The sequence below is a fragment of the Triticum aestivum genome, chromosome 4A (genome assembly GCF_018294505.1).
Source record: "Triticum aestivum cultivar Chinese Spring chromosome 4A, IWGSC CS RefSeq v2.1, whole genome shotgun sequence".
Classification (NCBI taxonomy): Eukaryota; Viridiplantae; Streptophyta; class Magnoliopsida; order Poales; family Poaceae; genus Triticum; species Triticum aestivum.
In genome coordinates, this window is record NC_057803.1 from 145,616,669 (window position 1) to 145,638,698 (window position 22,030).

Sequence of the window (22,030 nt, forward strand, 5' to 3'; positions counted from 1 at the left end):
AACCGAGAATGTACAACCCTAGCCCCGTCCGATGTCTATATAAACCGGAGGGTTTAGTCTACAGATATAGTCATAATCATACAGGCTAGACATCTAGGGTTTAGTCATTACGATCTCGTGGTAGATCAACTCTTGTAACCCCTACATTCATCAGAGTCAATCAAGCAGGACGTATGGTATTACCTCCATCAAGAGGGCCTGAACCTGGGTAAACAGCGTGTCCCCCGTCTCCTATTACCTTCAATCCTTAGACGCACAGTTCGGGACCCCCTACCCAAGATCTGCCGGTTTTGACATCGACAGGCGCGCCAAGGGGGGGAGTCCTACTTGGACTCCTAGTCCAAGTAGGATTCGGTCCCCCCCCTTTTCCTTTCTTCCACCGGAGGGAAAGGAAGGAGGGGAGAAGGAGAAGGAAGGAGGGGGCCGCGCCCCCACCCCTTGTCCAATTCGGTTTGGGAAGGGGGAGGCATGTGCCACCTCGTGGCCCTTCTTCCCTCTCTCCACTAAAGCCCACTAAGGCCCATTAACTTCCCCGGGGGGTTCCGGTAACCTCCCAGTGCTCCGAAAAGTACCCGAATCACTTCAGAACCATTCTGGTGTACGAATATAACCTTCCAATATATCGATCTTTACCTCTCGACCATTTCAAGACTCCTCATCATGTCTGTGATCTCATCCGGGACTCCGAACAAACTTCGGTCATCAAATCATATAACTCATAATACAAATCGTCATCGAATGTTAAGTGTGCGGACCCTACAGGTTCGGGAACTATGTAGACATGACCGAGACACATCTCCGGTCAATAACCAATAGCGGAACCTGGATGCTCATATTGGCTCCTACATATTCTACGAAGATCTTTATCTGTCAAAGCGCATAATAGCATACATTATTCCCTTTGTTATCGGTATTTTTTCAAAAAGGGGGTTTACCCCAGCCTCTGCATCAGAAAGATGCATACGGCTCATCTTATTAATAAAAATATCCATCAATAGTCTCCAAGTCTCGTATAAAGATGTAAACAAATGCTCACAAGAACTAAACAAAAAGGACAAAGCCACAACCGGCTGGCCAATAAAAATAGGAGCACCACATGCCTATCCTATTACATGACCGCCATCCAAACCGGTTGAAAATATCCCGAGCTACCATCTCCCATCTGGTAGACGCAGTAACCAAACGCTCCCTGGCCTCCGTCGGAGTGAGTAGCGACCACATAAGGATCAATGCAGTGGCCCTAAAGATAACCTGCAAAAAGTGAATGTTCATTGTTCTGTTAAAAACCAAATCATTTCTGCAGTTCCAGACTGCCCATAATAAAGCACACACGCCTACACGAATGTGCCTCGCTGTATCTGAATCAATCCCATCGAGCCACGTCCCAAATAACATGTTGATAGAAGTGGGTGGATTAATATTAAAAGCAATATGAATCGACCGCCACAGAATCTTGGCTGGCGGACAATCAAGAAAGAGGTGTTTGATAGTTTCGTTATGGTCGCAAAAACTACATCTTGCAGAACCCACCCAGTTGCGTTTTGCCAGATTATCCTTAGTCAAAATAACTTGTTTATGCACAAACCACATAAACAGGTTGATTCTCAAAGGTACCTTCACTTTCCAAACGTGTTTTGAGGAAGGAATCACGCTAGAGTTAATAACATCCAGATACATGGATTTGACCGAGAACACGCCGTTCATAGTTAGTTTCCAACACAACTGATCTGGCTGCTGAGACAACTAGACATCCATCAATCGTCTGACAAGATGAAGCTAGGCCTCCCAACGATTTCCCACTAGCGTCCTCCGAAAACGAATATTGAGGGGAGTGGATTGTAGAACGGTTGCAACGTAGGCTTCTCTACGTTGAACAACATTATACAAAGTAGGATATTGAAGCGCAAGGGGAGTCTCCCCAAGCCATGTATCCTCCCAGAACCTCGTAGTAGCTCCATTGCCGACTAAGAACCTTGTCCTGTTGAAAAAGAGTGGTTTGACTCTCATCAATCCTTTCCAAAATGGTGAGTCAGTCGGCCTCACTGTCACCTAGGACAAGGTTTTAGAGTGAAATACTTATTTCGCAAAATCTGAGCCCAAGTGGCCTCCGTCCCGGACGAAAGTTTGAACAGCCACTTGCTAAGGAGACATCTGTTTTTGACTTCCAGATTTTCAATACCTAGAACCCCTTGGTCCTTCAGCCTACAGATGATATCCCATTTAGCAAGCCTATACTTTCGTTTATGCTCATTACTCTGCCAAAAGAATCGTGATCGATAGAAATCTAGCCTCTTCCTGACTCCCACCGGGACCTTGAAAAGGATAGGAGAAACATAGGCATACTTGTGAGGACCGAATTAATCAAAATTAATCGCCCTCCATATGACATGAGCTTCCCTTTCCGACGGCTCAGTTTCTTCTCAAATCGATCCTCAATACATTTCCACTCTTTGTTAGTCAGCTTACGATGATGAATGGGTATACCTAAATACGTGAACGGTAATGTTCCCAATTCACATCCGAACAATTGTTTATAAGCCTCCTGGTCATCATTAGCTCTTCCAAAACAGAACAATTCACTCTTGTGGAAGTTAATTTTTAACCCGGTCAATTGTTCAAATAAGCATAACACGAGCTTCATGTTTCTCGCTTTCGCCAAGTCGTGCTCCATGAAGATGATAGTATCATCAGCATACTGAAGGATGGAGATACCTCCATCAACTAAATGCGGAACAAGGCCGCCTACCTGCCCCGCATCCTTAGCCCGTCCTATTAAAATGGTCAGCATATCTACCACTATGTTGAATAGGATCGGTGACATTGGATCTCCTTGCCGTACCCTTTGTGTGTCTGGAAGTAGTGACCTATGTCATCATTCACTTTAATCCCTACACTCCATTTTTGCATAAAGGATTCGATCTGGTTTCTCCAGGCCAGTTCAAATCATTTCATACGCAAAGCCTGTTGAAGGAAAGGCCATTTAACTTTATCGTATGCTTTTTCAAAATCCACTTTAAAAACAACGCCATCTAGTTTTTTTGAGCGAATCTCATGGAGCGTTTCATGCAAGACGACAACCCCTTCAAGGATATTTCTATCTAGCATGAAAGCAGTCTGGGACGGTTGACCACAGAATGCGCAATCTGCGTAAATCTGTTTGTCCCAACCTTGGTGAAGATTTTGAAACTAACATTAAGCAGACATATAGGCGAACTGCTCAATGCGAACGGCCTCTGTCTTCTTAGGAAGTAGAGTTATCGTTCCAAAATTCAGCTTAAACAATTGAAGCTATCCAGCAAAAAGCTCATGGAACAACGGAATCAGGTCCCCCTTAATAAAGTGCCAACATTTTTTATAAAACTCCACCAGAAACCCATCCGGACCTGGAGCCTTATTATTTTTCATTTGTGCGATGGCCTCAAACACCTCTTTCTCCGTAAAGGGAGCAGTCAAAATCTCATTCTCGTCAGTCTCAAGTTGAGGAACATCCTCAACCATTGACTCATCTAAGGATACAAAATTCTCTTCCGGAGGTCCAAACAACTGCTTATAATAATTGGTAATGAAAACTTTCAGATTTTCTTGACCAACTATCGTTCCTTCGTCTTGTTCTAATTGGAAAATCCTCTTCTTACAATGCTTTCCATTAGCAATCATATGAAAGAATTGAGTGTTATCCTCTCCTTGGACGATTTTGCGAACCTTAGCACGCAGTGCCCACTTCAATTCCTCCTCGCGGAGGAGATCTTTCAGCCGCAACTCAGCCTCCATCTTAGTTTCCAGCTCACTGGTATCTAAAATAGAAGTTTCAGCTTTTACTTCTAGGGTCTGAATAAGTAGAAGGAGTCGTTCCTTCTCAGCCTTATAAATACCATGTGTATGCTTAGCCCATCAATGAAGGAACCTTCATAGATGACGAATCTTGCATTGCCATCTTTCAATAGGTAACCTTCCTCCTGAGTCTTTAGCCCACTCTCTAGCTAACAGCTCGAGGAACCATTCTCTTTCAAACCATGCAAGTTCAAACGAGAAAATATTCTTGTTACCTGCATGGGTTTGAGCCCGCGAGTCAACTAGTAACGGCGTGTGATCCGAGATACCTCGTGTCAGCGCCTGCACTGTTACCAGGGGAAACTTCTGTTCCCATTCGACGCTAGCTAAGACACGGTCTAGCTTCTCAAAAGTCGGGATTGGTAACGAGTTAGCCCAAGTGAACTTCCTACCCGAGAGCTCTATCTCTCTGAGATCCAAGCCCTCCGGATTGAGCACAATTTCGGTAAAGAGACGAGGCCCGAAGAAAAAGTTGCGCTTGGATGAAAGGTTTGAGATCACAACAATCGCGCGCGACGGCCAACCGATTGAGCCCATCCGGACAAAGGAAGCATTTGCTGCTCAGTGCGGGGTTCTTGTTAGGGATAAGATCCCGATCAGCATCCACCAATGGTATAAGCCTAAGAACGAAGACCCTGAGGCGTCTTATGTCAATGATATGCACAAAGATGATCTTTGGACTGAGCTGAAGGAAAATTTCACCCTACCGCCAGAGGAGGATCCGGAGAAGCCAGTTAAAGAGCAATTAATCAAGTCTCATGCTCTTAAGAAGATGGCTGACCTATTCAGGAGGTGGAAGAATGAGCTGAAAACGTTTGTCGACAAAGAAGAGACACCAGAATTCATCGGCAAATATGAGAAGATCAGAGATCGTTGTCCCGCATTTGTGGCCCACAAGACATCGAAAAAGAGTAAGAAGATGTCGGCGACAAACAAGAAAAATGTTGCGAAGAAGAAGCTTCACCATCGCACGGGGTCAGGTGGCTACCTCAAAGCCCGGCCTAAGTGGGCCAAGGCTGAGAATGATCTACTTGATAAAGGGATCAAACTAGATGCAATGAAATGGCCAGACCGTTGCCGGACTTGGTTCTTCGGGGCTGGCGGAACCTTGGACCCTGTATCAGGGAAGTGCATTTGGATGGACGAGCAAATGAGAATACCAGTCAAGAGGGTTACAAATGCCAGGAGAGGAGGAAAAAAGTGGAGCAGGCCCAAATTCAGACGCTGCACGAAAGGGTTCAAGCGCTAGAGGAACGAGAAGTAGCTCGCTGCAAGCGACCTGCCGAAACTACCCCCGAAGCTACCCCGCCATCTCAGCGGAGAAGCAGCGTGGCTTCAACCGAGCTGCTTCAGCCGGAGCATGTCTTGACGGCTCCTGCTAGCTACCCCGTGGATGCTATCACGGAGTCTCAACATTACCACCTTATGACGCGATGGCAGAACTTCAAAGTCAAGGCGGTTGTCGGCTCTGTTCGACCTCCTGAACCCGACGCAACTTTTCACTGTCGTCCGATTCCATAAGGATATGCCAGGGTGACAGTGAACGAAATTACGGAGGGATTTGAGGACCTCCAGCTTGACCACCCTACCGGTGAAGGGGAGACTCGGCTGGGTTCTGCTCTGAAGACTCCATGCCTATGGCGGAAGGAGCTCATCAACCTTCCAAACTGGACGCCTCCGCCTCCTCCTCCTCCTCCGGCGAGTAAGGTCACTCCGTCTCCTCCTCCGCCCCCTCCTCCGGCGAGTGATCAGGGCACTCAGCCTCCTTCTCCGGCGCGTGGCGGCACTCCTCTTGCGCCGGCGCGCCCGAGCAGCCACCCTCCTCCTTCTCCGCCTAGTCAGCAACGGCGGAAGAGACCCGCCGCCGCTCCGGCTGCTCCGGAGCGTCGTAGTCCTTCTCCTCCGCCTCGTAAGCAAGGAAATAAGACAGTCGCAGCCGCTCCGTCTACTCTGCCGGCATCTAGCAGTACAGCCAGAGGCGGGAGGCAATATAGATTTGGTCCTTCTCTGAAGACTCTAGAGAAGTTACCATAGGAGAGGACCCCGGAGGAGAACGCGAAGATCGCGCGAGCCAAAGTGACGAACTTCTTTCAAGGGGTGAAAGCAAAGAAACATCCACCTCCGGAGGAGAAGGTAGATCCGGTGAAAGCGAAGCGCACTCTGGCTGCACTGAAAAAACCACCAAAGTCTCCGCTGAAAGGCAACTATGAGTGCATTATTGCAAAGACATTTGTCGAAGCGGAGCGGTCGGGAAGTACTGTCAGTGATCAAAGGATAAAAGAATGGCGAGCTGGGACAAAAATTGCCCAGCTCGGCGAACAAGCGAACCAATCGTGCCCCCCGCTCAAGGTGTCTAGCGACATCGCTGCTAATGATCCGAGGATGGTGCCCGGTTATAGCAATCTTGGAGATTACCTGCCTGACGATGTACATTATGATTTCTTGGAGGTGGAGGAACACAAATACGAGTACGGGAAGCCTCTCGTCAAAGATGAAAGATCTCTAACAACGATGATGCGAAGATTCCATGATTAGTACATGAAAACCTGCAGAGAGTCTAGGGGGAGGAATACTTTGACGCTGAGAGTTAGAGAGGAGCATGACCTCGTTGGAATTGAACTGTTGAATGTTCCATTTGAGGAGTTCTTCCAGTTCTTCAATCAAAAGGCCCTCGATAAAGCAACTGTCACTTGCTACTGTCTATAAGTAGTACTACTTCTGTCATTAAGCCTCTCTATATAGGTCAGCTCTTTCATTGCATGTATTTATAATTATCCTCACTATATTATGCAGATTGAAGATCGCCGAATTGAAGAAAAGACAAATCGGTGATATTGGGTTCATTAACACAAATCTCATAGATGCAACTGAGGTTAAATATCATGTCAAAGATACCGAGGCCAACTTGCTACGATCGTTGGTAATAACTGAAAACAAAGATATAATACTCTTTCCTTACAACTTCAAGTGAGTGTTACTGTCTTGTGCATATTCGGTTTCCCTTATTAGTCCAGGTTATAGTAATGTAATTGATGAGTTATGCATGCGTGCGCAACTTCCACTATATTCTTCTAGGGATTAAGCTTGAGCAGGGACTAGTAACCATCTTAGACTTGAGGCGAAAAGATCCCCAGGACTATGCGGACATGACTAAAATGCTCGAGAAGTAAGTTAAATCGATCATTATCCACCATATCAGCAACTTTGTTCATTTCCTGATATCAAGTAATTGTTTTGTTTGTCTGGCAGGGTTTGGAGAAAATTTACCAAAAAAGCTCCGGGACTGCCGAAGAAGCTGCAATTTAGACACCCGAAAGTAAGTACTATAGTAACATTTTCCGCGCATCTCCTAGTGATTCAAGCGCTAGTTTTATCAATACCATTTGGCATGCTTGCTTATCAGTTTGATTGACCTCTATTTCTTGTAAAGTGGTTGTGGCAGGAACAAGGGAATGATTTCTGTGGATACTACGTTTGCGAGTCCATCCGCCACACGACCTGTGAACGGGGGTACTCTGACGAACAATATGAAGTGCGTAAGCAATAATATTCACAATTTTATTTTATTACCATCATTTGTGTTGAGTTTCATTTATTCATATATATATATACATACATATATATATATATATATATATATATATATATATATATATATACCACTAGATCGTATGCGAGCAATTCAAGAGAAATTGGCGGCATTCTTCCTTGACCACGTGATCGCTGAAGACGAAGAATACTATGTAGACCCTGTGTTCGTATATAATTAGGAGATTATATTGTAAGAGATAATTATTGTATATATGTAGCCGGTAGTGTCGGATAGATATACGAGAACTTGTTCGACCAATCTCTCGAAGAAGGAGAGGTGGTCGATATCACTTCTCTCTGTATGCGTATATGTTCATGACGATCTCCTGTTTCCTTCATTTGCTTACTAACTAGCGTGTCTAGTCCTCTCTATACACATATATAGCGTCGACCAAGTACGGACATAAGAGAGGACACTTCTCTTTATTAATTAGCTAGCTAACACAATATATGAAACACCTAAATTAAACCCGCAAAACCCCCAACCCCCCCTCCCACTTAAAAATAAATAAAAATCCCAGCCCCTGAAATGCTGACGCGTGGATGTCTATTGGTCCCGGTTGGTGCCACCAACCGGGACCAAAGGCCCTCCTGTCTGGGCTCGGCGCACCGGCCACGTGGAGGCCCATCTGTCCCGGTTCGTGTAAGAACCGAGACTAAAAGGCTAGGGTATTAGTAACGACCCTTTAGTCCCGGTTCAAAAACCGGGACAAAAGGCCTTTACCAACCAAGACAAATGACCCATTTTCTACTAGTGTAACTTGAAACATGAAATACTTCCAGCCATCTCCATGCAAAGAGATGATGACCCATCCATCTTCAAAGAATATCAAGAGGTCTGCCATTAAGCACAAAATAGCATTTACATTCTCTATCTAAACATGGCCGACCCAATAATTTTCTATTCGCAGTGCAATGACCCATACACCAGAGGATGCAATCATGCAAACAATACTACACCTCCCCCTTGCTAACCCACAACTAATGTGGTTGAGAAACAAGAAAATAGGTAATAATTTTAAAACTATCCGCATAAATCGATCGGTTCAGATTCAATATGAAATTCAAATGATGATTTTTTTTCACAGGTATCTTTGGCTAAAATGAGCATTGAACTTTCAGAAGATGAAACCACCAATAAAGAAATTATTGTGCAATCAGGACATGCGAGGGAAAAATGACATCGTCAAGGTGCATGCTATCACAAGAATAATGCTGCACAAGAATACTGTTGTTTTTAGCAACATGAACGACATAGAAGAGATGCACCTACTAGCTACACTACTACCTTTATACATAAAATTAGTTACATTCTCGCTTAAATTGTAATCCCAACAAACTCACGTTATTACTATTTCCTAATGACCCTATGCATGTTATATATGCAATTATTAAGTCTGAATTGTGAAGTCTATGGGTGATATGCACTTTACTGAGCTGATTATTTGTATTTTACTTCAATTGTTCTCAAATCTACTAACCTTGACGGTTCAATAAATATACAAATATATATTTCCTTTCATGATTTGAAATATTTATCAGTGCATCAATTATTCTTTATAAAAAATTCCGCAGCAACGCTTGGGGTATCAACTAGTAATAGAAAGGAGCCAGGCAATAAACATGCACTTCGCAGAAGCCCAAACTCTCCAAACGGACGCAGTGATCGGGGAAATGAAGACCCGAGGAACTGAAGTCGGTACACCGGTGCAGCCGAGTAGCATCCATTTGCCGATAACGCGAATTGGTCATCGTCACCGGCCAAGGCGCCCATAGATGCCACGTTGGGCCAAAAGGCGACGAACTCAGGGAAGGATTCGCTAGTGATGCGGCCCTGCAAGTCGGTGACGCATTTGCTGCCGTCCAGAGCATTCTTAACAGATCTCCACTTGCGTCGGGAGAGACCGAAAATCTCAGGCGCAAGCAGGAACAACGCCTGGCCGTTAAGTCAGCTTTCAAACCAAAACCTCGACGTGCGTCCATATTTGTTACTACGAGGGATGCCGTATGATGACTATGCTAGTGTTGCTCTTACGATCTAGTATTAGACAATTTAAGTACAGCCAGTCAAAATAGTGTTGGTTGATGACGTACAAAATTTTAGCAGCAAGATTATATATTAACTGTTGGAGACGTGGATGCTAGCAGTAGCACGCAATGAGGGGGCCTACTAACAGGAGCTTAATTGGTGGAACTTGAAGAGAGTCCACTGTGCACGCGTGGATCTGTCATGACGACAAACGAGGAACACGGCGGCATGGGAACACGCGTGGATCTGTCAGGGACATTGTACTGCTGTCTGCTGGTCTCGACCGGGGAAGCAACTGACGAGAAATAACAACACGTGCACGCACGCACGCGTCACGGAGAGCCAGGGCAACCATGAACCATGCCTCGCCATTCACCAGGTCATGTAGTTACTGTTTTTTTTTTGCGGGGTGTGTAGTTACTGTTTTCCATTAAGTTCTCAGCTTTCTACTAGTAGCACACTTAGTTTTCCAAACCATGCTTAGAACGGTTAATTAATCAACTAATAAATGACGAAGTAGCAAAGCACTTTTAATTGGTCGTGTGCTCGGTCGCACTGCTCGTTGTGTCACACCACATATATGCGCTTTAACTCATTTCCCCATCGCTGGTACGTGTTTCTACAGTGGTTGCACAAGTAACTTGTGGGTGTCGACGAACTCGGCGTTGTCCTCGCGATGTGTCTCCATGGAGCGCCCCATGGTTCTCTGGACATGGCATGACCAAGAGAGCAAAACGAGTGAACCGCAACGGCACTGCGTCACGGGATCGGTCCTGGAGAACGACGATTGGGCCGGTGTCGGTCTCGTCGTAAAGCGCGCCCTGCCGTTTGGGGGCGGCATCATGCCTTCACTGATTGATCGGGTACTCATTTATGGCATGATGGTTCCGGCGACACCGTGACACCTTGGCGGCTAGCGAGCTGTATGTCTGGAGATACATGGCCCGTTGGTCGAATTTTTTACACTCCAATATACCCACTCCATTTCATAATATAAGATATTTTTTTACACTAATGTCTTCGTCCCATAAATGTAAGACTTCTTTGACAGTAGAAATTCCATAAAGATCAACATAGACATTTTTGCAAATTACATTATTCTTACACATGATCAATGCATACAAATTCACACGTATACCATTACTCGTCAAAGTTGTAGACCCTGCACTGCACATATAAGTTGCACCTTATATTTTATGAGACATAGTAAAACCTGCTCTCTCCTTCCATCTATATAGGGCCTAATGCGTTTTTTGAGGCTAACTTTGATCAAATATTAGAGCAATAATATATGACATGCAACTTACACAAAGCACCTCGTTAAATTCGTGTGTGAAAGAAGCTTTCAATGATATAATTTTCACATTGTGCATGTCATGTACTATTAATCTTGTTAATAGTCAAAGGCGATTTTAGAAAATACATTAGACCCTATATAGATGGGAGTAGGCTTCATGGATTTCTGTAGGTTTGGCTGTGTAGTTTCTACGTGAGAGGTTTCTTGCACACATCTATACTACTTTCCTCCGTCGTTCATTTCATGACTAGCTAGATGAGTCGCGCATATGGATGGCTAGATTTACTGCACTATATTGTACTAGATATAATTAATTTCCCCAATGGTTATTCGCAAGGCAGATAACTATTTTGAAACACATGGCTAATGACTATATTTCTATTTACTTTATAACTTTATGTATTCATCCATAATTTAAGATAAAAAATATCGTAGCAATATGGTCTCAGAAAATTTGATTAAATCATTAGGTTTTTGGTGGTTAAGGCCAGGTGGGTGATAGCTTAGCATTGATGTGAGATATGTGGTCCGCCACTCCAAATCATAGATTTGCTCACAAAATCTATGAATGTCTTTCTTCCCGTCTTCGTTGTTTTTTATCTTCCTACCAATACATTTTTGAGAAATGTTCTGCCAAAAACTAAATCTAAAAATTAAAGGCATATAGCTAAACCATGTGGTTCTCTTCCTCGAACCAACCTTATAAATAGATGTATTGTAGTTGTATTTAATAAGTACAATATTTTGTGTCCGTATGCTTCCACAAATGCTCATCTAGCTTCAATTACCTTTGCCACTTCTCTAGAGTCAATGTAATAATCCACACGTGTTCATTAAAAATGCTAATATATTTCTTTACCATTGTTATATACTCTATTATTTTTACAAAACTCATGTTGTTTCGGATCACATTATATTCGCGTGACTAGAAAATAAATTGCAATAATGTATATTTTCTTCTTTAGTACACATATGTCGCTGGACTATTCTATCCTATGAAGGATAATTGATGAACAATCACCTTCAGTGATGAAAGACTAATATCGTGTTAGAGCACCGGCCAGCTCCAACCATAGCTTGAATGCATGATCGATATCATCTCGCATGGAGTACATGATCTAACAGCGGCGGATTGGGGATTGGTTTGCAGCGGTGACGAAATGACAATGACAGTGGCAACGCAGAAACGTGCATCGACGGGTTGGTGGTAGTGCGACTACAGCTTGCATCGAACATGAAGTTCTAGCCATGTCTTGGCGTCGTTGTCAGCCTCTGGCATAGGAATTTTGGAGCACGCGCACTTGAGATGGCTCTCGCCAATTTTCAACTCTCCTCATTTTGTGATATTCCGTGTTGCCATGCATAGATTTGATTTGTGTTGTGATCTCCACGGCAAGGATGTGCGCGCAAGACACTACCTCTAAACATTAATGTGACATAATGATTTAAATTTCAATTTCCGTCATCATGGTGTGTGGATGCCTTTCCATGTACTTTCATCCTCTTTGCCAAAGGTGGCAGCAACACACGATGTTTTAGATTTGGTGGTGCTATTTGAGAATCAGGTCTCGATCTCCTGGGTGAAAACCCTATGTCTGTCATTCGATGGCTACACCCGGCAATGGTCGTGTTTCACGTGTCATGTCTTTGTCAAAGCAATTGCTTTGAAATATGCTAAGACGTTCTCTCTTTGGTTAAAACCCAAGATCTAGCCTGTAGTGGTCGGATCTCGCAACAACGGGGCTTGAGCGTTGTTGCCTTTTTGAACATTGATTTCAGAGAGCCGTTCTCGCAACCCTTGTGCCGTAAGGAAGGTGGAGTTGTTGATGTCTGTTGCAAGTCTTTGGATGTGTTGCCTTTCTTTATTTTTGTTGTTATTGTGTGCATTCTTGATATCTTGACTAGAACTTTATATTGTGCTGTTACAAGACCAGATAATTAGTATCATTTTGATATTAATATATTACATACATGTTCTCAGAAAAAGTAACCTAACAATAACTCTTCCCTATAAAAACTAATGATAGTTGTCCAATAAACTAGAACCTTTATCCTGCCGAAACAAATTGAAATCTTTATAACGAAATAGATATCTCAACTACGTCTTCGTGGCATCCTTTTGGGTCTCTCTTTCCCAGAAAAACAAAACAGCCTACTCCCTTCATCCATATATAAAGCGAAAATGCTCCACACACGACAGTGTTTGAACGATCACTGCACGGCCGAGGGATCCAGCGGCCGCTGCTGGGCTGTGCTTGACATTCTTCGGCTGGATTTAACCATCGTGCACAAGTCGTCCAAACTTTATCGTCCCCATAGCACTGCTCTATATAAAGGGCCTAATGCGTTTTCCAAGACTGCCTTTGACTATTGATAAGATTTATAGTATATAAGATGTATGATGTGAAAATTATATCATTGAAAGCTCTGTCACGTTTGAATTTGACGGTATACTTTTTGTAACTTGCATGTTATATATTATTATTTTAATATATGGTCAAAGTTAGTCTCAAAAAATGCATTAGACCCTTTATATATGGAGAGGGAGTATCAATAATAGAGCATAATACATAGTGACATAGCATCACTGAGATTTTCTCGTTGGACCTTCACACGATTTCGCCAAGTTGGCATCCGTCATGTACGGACTATGGACCATATAATAACATAACATACAACATTAATAGCCGGATCGGACCACTACCCAAGTGGCCTTTGAATGGGATAGAAATGAAGTGGTGCTACAAATATCGAGCTGATGAAAAAAAAAGTACCAAGTTATGGAGGACGTTTATGGCGAAACGAAGTTGCGCATAGCCTCCAAAAATTATAGTGTGTTGTAAAAATTATAATTGTAGAGTAGTTGGCTCTTGCACGAGAGCACATTAAATTTTAAGTTTTAATCTTTGAAACTTATAATTTTGTATCTGAAACTTAGATTTTCGCGTTCATTGTATCAAGTAGTTGGAACTTTAAGTGGTTTTTTTGGTCAGTTGCGGGTACTAAAATTGTGATTTTATCGATCGCTCGTAATGATTTGAAAAGTTAAAACTTAACAGAAACATTGAAATCTCGAATCTTACTTAAAAGGCCTAGTAACGAGAAACACGAATATGAAAACAAAATTTAATTTAAACTTTTCATACAAAAGACATGAAATACTAAAAATCGGAAGCTATTTAAAGAAAATACACGGGAGACTCGATGCCCGAGGACATGTGTGCCATAAATCATCTCTCCTCTACCGGTCCATGAATCGTCGGTTGCGACTTCCTACTTACACAGCCGAAGAGGAGAGGCGTAAGAACAAGCGCTAACGGAGGGACCAACGCTAAATGCGCTATCACTGCGTTATGTTGCGCGAGAGTTCGCCGACTGACCGTCGATGGCCATATGCCCATACCGCGTGTCGAGCTCTCAACGTATCCACGTTTCTGCTATGTGTTTGTCTCCGTGTACACCATGATACGGCCATGAGAGCTCCCATCGTTTGACGTCTTCAACAAACGTGCATATGCTTCAACTGGATCACGTCTCGACTGAACGCAATACACGACCATGTCCATAGGAAGACGCGCGCGGCTTTCTGTCCGAGACACGATCGATCGTGTCGCATGTGTTATGGGCATCTCCCAATGGCCAAAATCACGAAAATAGACATACGCCTGGCAGCGAGGTCAGCGGTCTATCTTCAATTTTATCTTTATTTAATGTTCTCACATTGAAAAATGAATATGTATTTGTCTATATATGTGAATTTTGAGTTTGCTAACCACATGTACCATTTCTGCACAATATGCATGGAATAAAATATGTGACAATTTGTAAAACGTATGCAGTTTTTTTAAAGCGGATTTCCCATCAAATAAGCGGTTAGTACTGTTTAAAGTCATGAAGTTTTTAAATAGGTGGTTAATATTTTTCTCAAATATGCGATGAATAGTTTTATAATACTCATTGAATATGTTTCAAATACATGACCAAAAATTTCTAATACATTATTATTATTTTCTCAAATACAAAATAAACATTTTACAAATACAAGATGAACATTTTTCAAAGATGCGACAAACACTTATTTCGGGTTGCTATTTTCTCAAATATGCAATGTATATTTTTGGAATATGACCATTTTCATATAGGCAATGAACTTTTTAGAAATACATGATTAATGTTTTTTTATATAGGAAATGCTTTTCTAATTATATAGTGATTTTCCGAATATGCGACGGACATTTTTATATACGTGATTATGTTTATAAATATGTGATAAATATTTTTCAAATACGCGATGAGCATTATTAATAACCTGATTTTTTAAAAAATATGGGATGCATATTTTCAAATATGTGATGATGTTTTTATTATGTTATTAATATTTTCAAATATGCAATGAACATTTTTAAATTCGTGACAAACATTTGAAAATTAATCCATGAACATTTCTCTAAAATATGCGATGAACATTTTTACATGTACGTACATGAGTATGTTTTTAGTTTTCAAAATTTTCTTTTCAATAAATACTTTTAACTTGTTAATTAAAAACTATTTGGTTGATCAAACCTAAAAAATCTGTTATGCTTCGTGTAATTCAGAACTTCATGTTGTTTAAAGATGCCGGAGCATATAATTTTATTTCTTTGGCTGCCCACAATATTTTCGTAATGTTCGCACACGGACACGCCACTGTGTACCCTCGACATTGAGCGCAGAACACAATACAATGTCGTCAGAGGAGTGTAACACTCCAATAATCATGCTACAGTAATTCCAATCTAATGATCCCATGTCACCATGTTTGCTAAGCCAAGTTGTCACTCAATGAAAATAGAAGTCAAAGTCAAATTAATATTTTTCAAGCAGTAAAACTAAAATGTTTGCATTATTCTATAAATCCCCTGATCACTTGTCATGTTGAAGCCAACATCATTTGACTCATCAATTAATTCATAGGAAACTATAAAGTGGCCCAACAGCAACCAAAATAGCCATTTCAAAATAAACAAACGTTTATGTATTTCCAAACCACTTGAAACTTCATGGGCTTCTTCAATGTGTAGCCTAGTATTTATGTGTCAAGTTTTGTAAGCAACAAAATTCATTTGATATAAAAATTAAATGCAAAACGGAGAGGAAATTGCAGAAGAAAAAGAAAAAGGAGAAATAGTAAAGCACTGCTGTGCACTTCAGCCTGTTGGAACGGTACAAGGCCCAGCCCACCATAGACCTTCTCCGTCCTCTGTATAGAGGAGGCAAGAGCTCACCGTGGCGCGCATCCGTGGCCACCATGGCTTGATGCTCACCACTGATGGATAAGAAGACCCCGACCTCGTAGGTAAAGCCTAACCCTCATTTATCCCCTCGCTCGTCCTCTCCCTCTCGGTTTCGCTCGCTCCCGAGCCATCGTCGCCTGATACGTCCCAAACGTATCTACTTTTCCAAACACTTTTGCTCTTACTTTGGACTATAATTTGCATGATTTGAATGGAACTAACCCGGACTGACGTTGTTTTTAGCAGAATTGCCATGATGTTGTTTTTGTGCAAAAATAAAAGTTCTCGGGTTGAGTTGAAAATTAACGGAGAATTATTCCAGAATATATAAAAAATATTGGCAGAAGAAATTACTAGAGGAGGGCACCAAGGCGCCACAAGCCCCCGACAGGCTTGTGGGCCCCTGGTAGCCCCTGCAACCCTAACTCCAACTTCATAAGTACCTATTCGTCAAGAAAAAATCAGAGAGAAGAAATCATGCGTTTACGATACGGAGCCACTGTCGCCTTCTGTTCTTCGTCGGGAGGACTGATCTGGAGTCCATTCTGGGCTCCGGAGAGGAGGATTCGACACAGTCGTCATCATCAACCTTCCTCCATCATCAATTTCATGATGCTCACCGCCGAGAGTGAGTAATTCCTTTGTAGGATTGCTGGACAGTGATGGGTTGGCTGAGATTTATCATGTAATCGAGTTAGTTTGTTAGGGCTTGATCCCTAGTACCCACTAGGTTTTGAGATTAATGTTGCTATGACTTTGCTATGCTTAATGCTTGTCACTAGGACCCGAGTACCATGATTTTAGATCTGAACCATTCATGTTTTCATGAATATATTTGTGTTCTTGATCCGATCTTGCAAGTTATACGCACCTATTACGTTTTATGATGTGCATACCCCAAGGTGACAATAATTGGGATTATTTCCAGTGATTACCATAGTTTTAGGAGTTCATGTATTCACTGTGTGCTAATGCTTTGTTCCCGTTCTCTATTAAAAGGAGACCTTAATATCCCTTAGTTTCCTTATGGACCCCGCTGCCACGAGAGGATAGGACAAAAGATGCCATGCAAGTTCTTATCGCAAGCACGTATGACTATATACGGAATACACACCTACATTACATCAACGAATTGGATCTAGTTCCGTGTCGCCCTAGGTTATGACTGTTACAAGATGAATGTTATCCAACATAATCATCGATCCAATGCCTACGAGCTTTTTACATATTGATCTTTGCTAAGTTACTACTGTTGCTCCTGCTGTCACCATTGCTACCAAACTACTGCTACTACTGTTACCGTTACTGTTGCTACTATTACCACTGCTATCAAACTACCATATTATTGTGTTACTGATCACTCAGTTGTAGATATTTACTAGGACGAGGGGAAGTAAGAAACTGTTATCTAGCTCTGCACTTGATTCACCTTCTGTTTTGAGTAAGCTTGCGACACCACCACCTGCTATTAATTCTGAAATGTCGCAAGTAATTGATGATGCTACATCTGGTATGAATGATGCTATTGATGATACTAGTACTTTGCTTGATGATTCTATGCCACTAGGTGAATTTCTTGATGAATAACTTGCTGGAGCTAAAGAATTTGAGAATGTTGAAACTGATGAAATTATTGAAACTGGAAATTATGAAACACCTATTAGACCTAGATCTCCTAGATATGAATTGCCTAAGATACACAAGGGTTATGTTATGGATGGAGAGATAGCTAGAGAATTTCTTGCTTGTAACGATAGAGATGGTCTTAAGAAATTATTATGTAAGCTCAAAGAATAATCTCTGGATGCTAGAATGAAATATGATCATAAGTTTGCCACTTCACCTATGTTTAATTCTTTCAAATAAATCCCATTTTAATTCAATAGTCTTCATCATAAAAGAGCCAACACAAGAAGTATCGAGCATGGTGCGATTGTTATCAAAAAGCCGAGCATATAAATTTTGAATAATTATTTCTCTTGGAAGCTCATGATTGGGGCATGAATATAACATTGATTTAAGCCCCCCAAGCATGAGTGATGCTTTCTCCTTCGCGAGGCCAAAAATTATATATATAATTGCGATCATGATGAACAAGATGCATAGGATAAAACTTCTGATGAAATTCCAATTTCAATCGTTTGTAGTTCCATGATCCCATATCATCACATAGCCTATACCATGTCAATGCATCTCCCTTCAAAGATAAAGTGAAGACCTTCTTCTTAATAACATCATCGGGCACACCTTCAAGCTTAAATAATCTACAAACTTCATCCACATATATTAGGTGCTCATCAAGATGCATTATTCCGTCTCTTGCAAAAGGATAGGTAGCAGATTTTCTATCATACCCGAAGGAATCTCAAAGTAGACATTTTCATTTTCAGTAGGTTCAATAGGTTGAGGAGCAACTCTTTGCTCTACTGGTCGGGGTGAAGATACCCCGAACAAGCCCCTCAGAGGATTACTTTCCATAGTAACAAGTAACAGAAAATTTCAGCACACTATATAAATTTTTCCTTACCAAATTCCACCTACCAAAGGCGCTTCACTCCCCGGCAACGGCACCAGGAAAGAGTCTTGATGACCCACAAGTATAGGGGATCTATCGTAGTCCTTTTGATAAGTAAGAGTGTCGAAACCAACAAGGAGCAGAAGGAAATGATAAGCAGTTTTTAGCAAGGTATTCTCTGCAAGCACTGAAATTATAGGTGACAGATAGTTTTGTGATAAGATAATTTGTAACGAGCAACAAGTAACAAAAGTAAATAAAGTGCAGCAAGGTGGCCCAATCCATTTTGTAGCAAAGGACAAGCCTGGACAAACTCTTATATAGAGAAAATTGCTCCCGAGGACACATGGGAATTATCGTCAAGCTAGTTTTCATCACGATCATTTGATTCGCGTTCAGTACTTTGATAATTTGGTATGTGGGTGGACTGGTGCTTGGGTACTGCCCTTACTTGGACAAGCATCCCACTTATGATTAACCTCTATTGCAAGCATCCGCAACTACAACAAAAGTATTAAGGTAAACCTAACCATAGCATGAAACATATGGATCCAAATCAGCCCCTTACGAAGCAACACATAAACTAGGGTTTAAGCTTATGTCACTCTAGCAACCCATCATATACTTATTACTTCCTAATGCCTTCCTCTAGGCCCAAATAATGGTGAAGTGCCATGTAGTCGACGTTCACATAACACCACTAGAGGAGAGACAACATACATCTCATCAAAATATCGAACGAATACCAAATTCACATGACTACTAATAGCAAGACTTCACCCATGCCCTCAGGAACAAACATAACTACTCACAAAGCATATTCATGTTCATAATCAGAGGGGTATTAATATGCATATAGGATATGAACATATGATCTTCCACCAAATAAACCAACTAGCATCAACTACAACGAGTAATCAACACTACAAGCAGCCCACAGGTACCAATCCCAGACTTGGAGACAAGAATTGGATACAAGAGATGAACTAAGGTTTGAGAGGAGATGGTGCTAGTGAATATGTTGAGGGAGATTGACCCCCTCCCAATGAGAGCATCGTTGGTGATGATGATGGCAATGATTTCGCCCTCCCGGAGGGAAGTTTCCCCGGCAGAACAGCTCCGCCAGAGCCCTAGATTGGTTCCGCCAAGGTTCCGCCTAGGTTCCGCCTCATGGCGGCGGAGTCTCGTCCCGAAAGCTAGCTTATGATTTTTTCCTCATCGAAAGACTCCATATAGCAGAAGATGGGCATCGGAGGGCCACCAGGGGGCCCATGAGGCAGGTGGGCGCGCCCAGGGGGTAGGGCGCGCCCCCACCCTCGTGGGCAGCGTGTGGCCCCCCCTCCGGAACTTCTTCCGCTCAGTATTTTTTATATATTCTAAAAATGACTTCTGTGAAGTTTCAGGACTTTCGGAGCTGTGCAGAATAGGTTTCTAATATTTGCTCCTTTTCCAGCCCAGATCCCAGCTGTCGGCATTCTCCCTCTTTATGTAAACCTTGTAAAATAAGTGAGAATAGGCATAAGTATTGTGACATAATGTGTAATAACAGCCCATAATGCAATAAATATCGATATAAAAGCATGATGCAAAATGGACGTATCAGTCTCCACGATGTTCTTCAAGGTTTTCGACGAGGAAGGACGCCGCTTGGAGTGCTGCCCAGAAGGGAGTCGCCAGGACAGCGCATCGGCCGACGCCGAGCCCGCCGCTGGCCTCGCCAGCAACTCCTCCAGTGACAGCGGTGACTCCTGGTGGTCCAGCGACTCTCCCGAGCTCGTCGGGACTCCGGAGACAAGCGACGACAACTACGTTCCCCCGAGCTCTCGCCGGGCCCGGAGCAAGGCTGCAACGTCCGTCCGCCACCGTCGCTGATCTGGATTTAGTTGGCGCCGGCCTTCCATGGCCCACTGTTGATGCTGGCGTCGGCTTCCTCGGCGCGTGTAGATAGAGCTCCTAGGAACTCCCTTCCTTTTGTTCCCTGCGAGGAAATGAAATGGACCCCATGGGGGCATGTAAAGGGTCTGCAATGTCTTCTATTCATATTATCCCTATTATGAAAATTTGCGATCGCATGTCTTGTTTCGGCTCAGTCTCCCCTTTCCAACCCCACGGCAACTTGGTGCTCTACGCTGACAGGTCCCGGTCTCTAGGCAGGCTGCGGCCATCGCTGGTATGCTAGATCGTGATGCCGTGGTCAAGGCCAGGAGGTGAGCGGCCCGAGGTCCAGTAAGAGCTCCTGAGGCGCAATGCTCAAGAGGTCCCCATTAGCACTCAAGCAACTACCGAGAGGTAGGAAAGGGTGGCGATGTCGCTGTAACAAGGCTACCGCAGGTGAGGATCCTATGCTGTAGCGCTGGGTGGACCCAGGCGTCGGACTTATCTTGGCATTTTGGAGCTTGTTCCTTGTGTTGTGCCAGACTTGGGCGTCGACCATTGTTGGGTAGCTAGGTTAGGCCCGTGCAAGCCTCTCCCTCTTCTCCATGCTCTTCTATGTGCTCTACATCCTCAGGTCCCGGCCCTTGAGCGAGCTCAGCCGCCGCTGGTATGCCAGGTCGTGATGCCGTGGTCAAGGCCAAGGGATGAGGGCTGGAGAGCCAGTAAGAGCTCCTGAGTCACGGTGCTTAGGAGCCGCCCTTTTGACGTGCAAGTGAATTGCATGGGAGAAGAGGGAGGCCGCAGTACCGCCCGCTGTAGTCCTTAGGAGGTTCCAGCAAGTTAGCGTGAGGAGGGGCACAAATTGCCATGGTGATTGCTGGTCTGCCACTGGTTGCTTCACAAGGAGATGAAGGCACTGAGGGTCTGGTGAGGTGACGTGCGTGGGCGTGCTGCGAGCCAAAGATCGACCGCTCAGATTTGTTAGTATTGCAGGGACGGACCCGAGCACAAGCGCCGTGCCGGCATGAGAGGTTCTCATGGCGGGCGATAATCAAGCATGCAGTGACATTAGGTAGCTTATGCATGAAAAGCAAACTAGCTTAGGTAAATGCAAGAACGATACATGCCACTGGGTTGGACCCGAGCAGCTTGGGGATGATGCAGCCCGAGGGGAGCCCCCAGCAGAGTAAGCTAAAGACGTAAAGGATACAAGCCACAGGGACAGACCCACACGGCCTGGTAATGATGCAGCCCAGGGGGCGCTCCCAGCTAAATAAACTTGGAAAATGTCACCTAGTTTGGTTGTCGAAGGAGTGTTGGGGTAGCTAAAGACGTGCACTGAAGAAGTCGCTCCTCACGAGCACCGAGGCCTAGAGCCTCGGGAGGCTCTGGAGGCTCAGGTGGCCTCTTCAGGACCGTCTCCATCTCCACCAGGACTGCATGATGCCTGGCTCCTGACCTGCCAGGATGCTCCGCAGGTTGCGCTGGGAGGCGGCTGCCACACTCGGCACGCCGAATGGCGTGCGAACATAGTTGTGAGGTGGGCCCTCACAACGACCAGCACGCGAAGGCCAGAAGCGCTCCTGAGATGCGGCCCTGTTGAGCCCTGGGACATC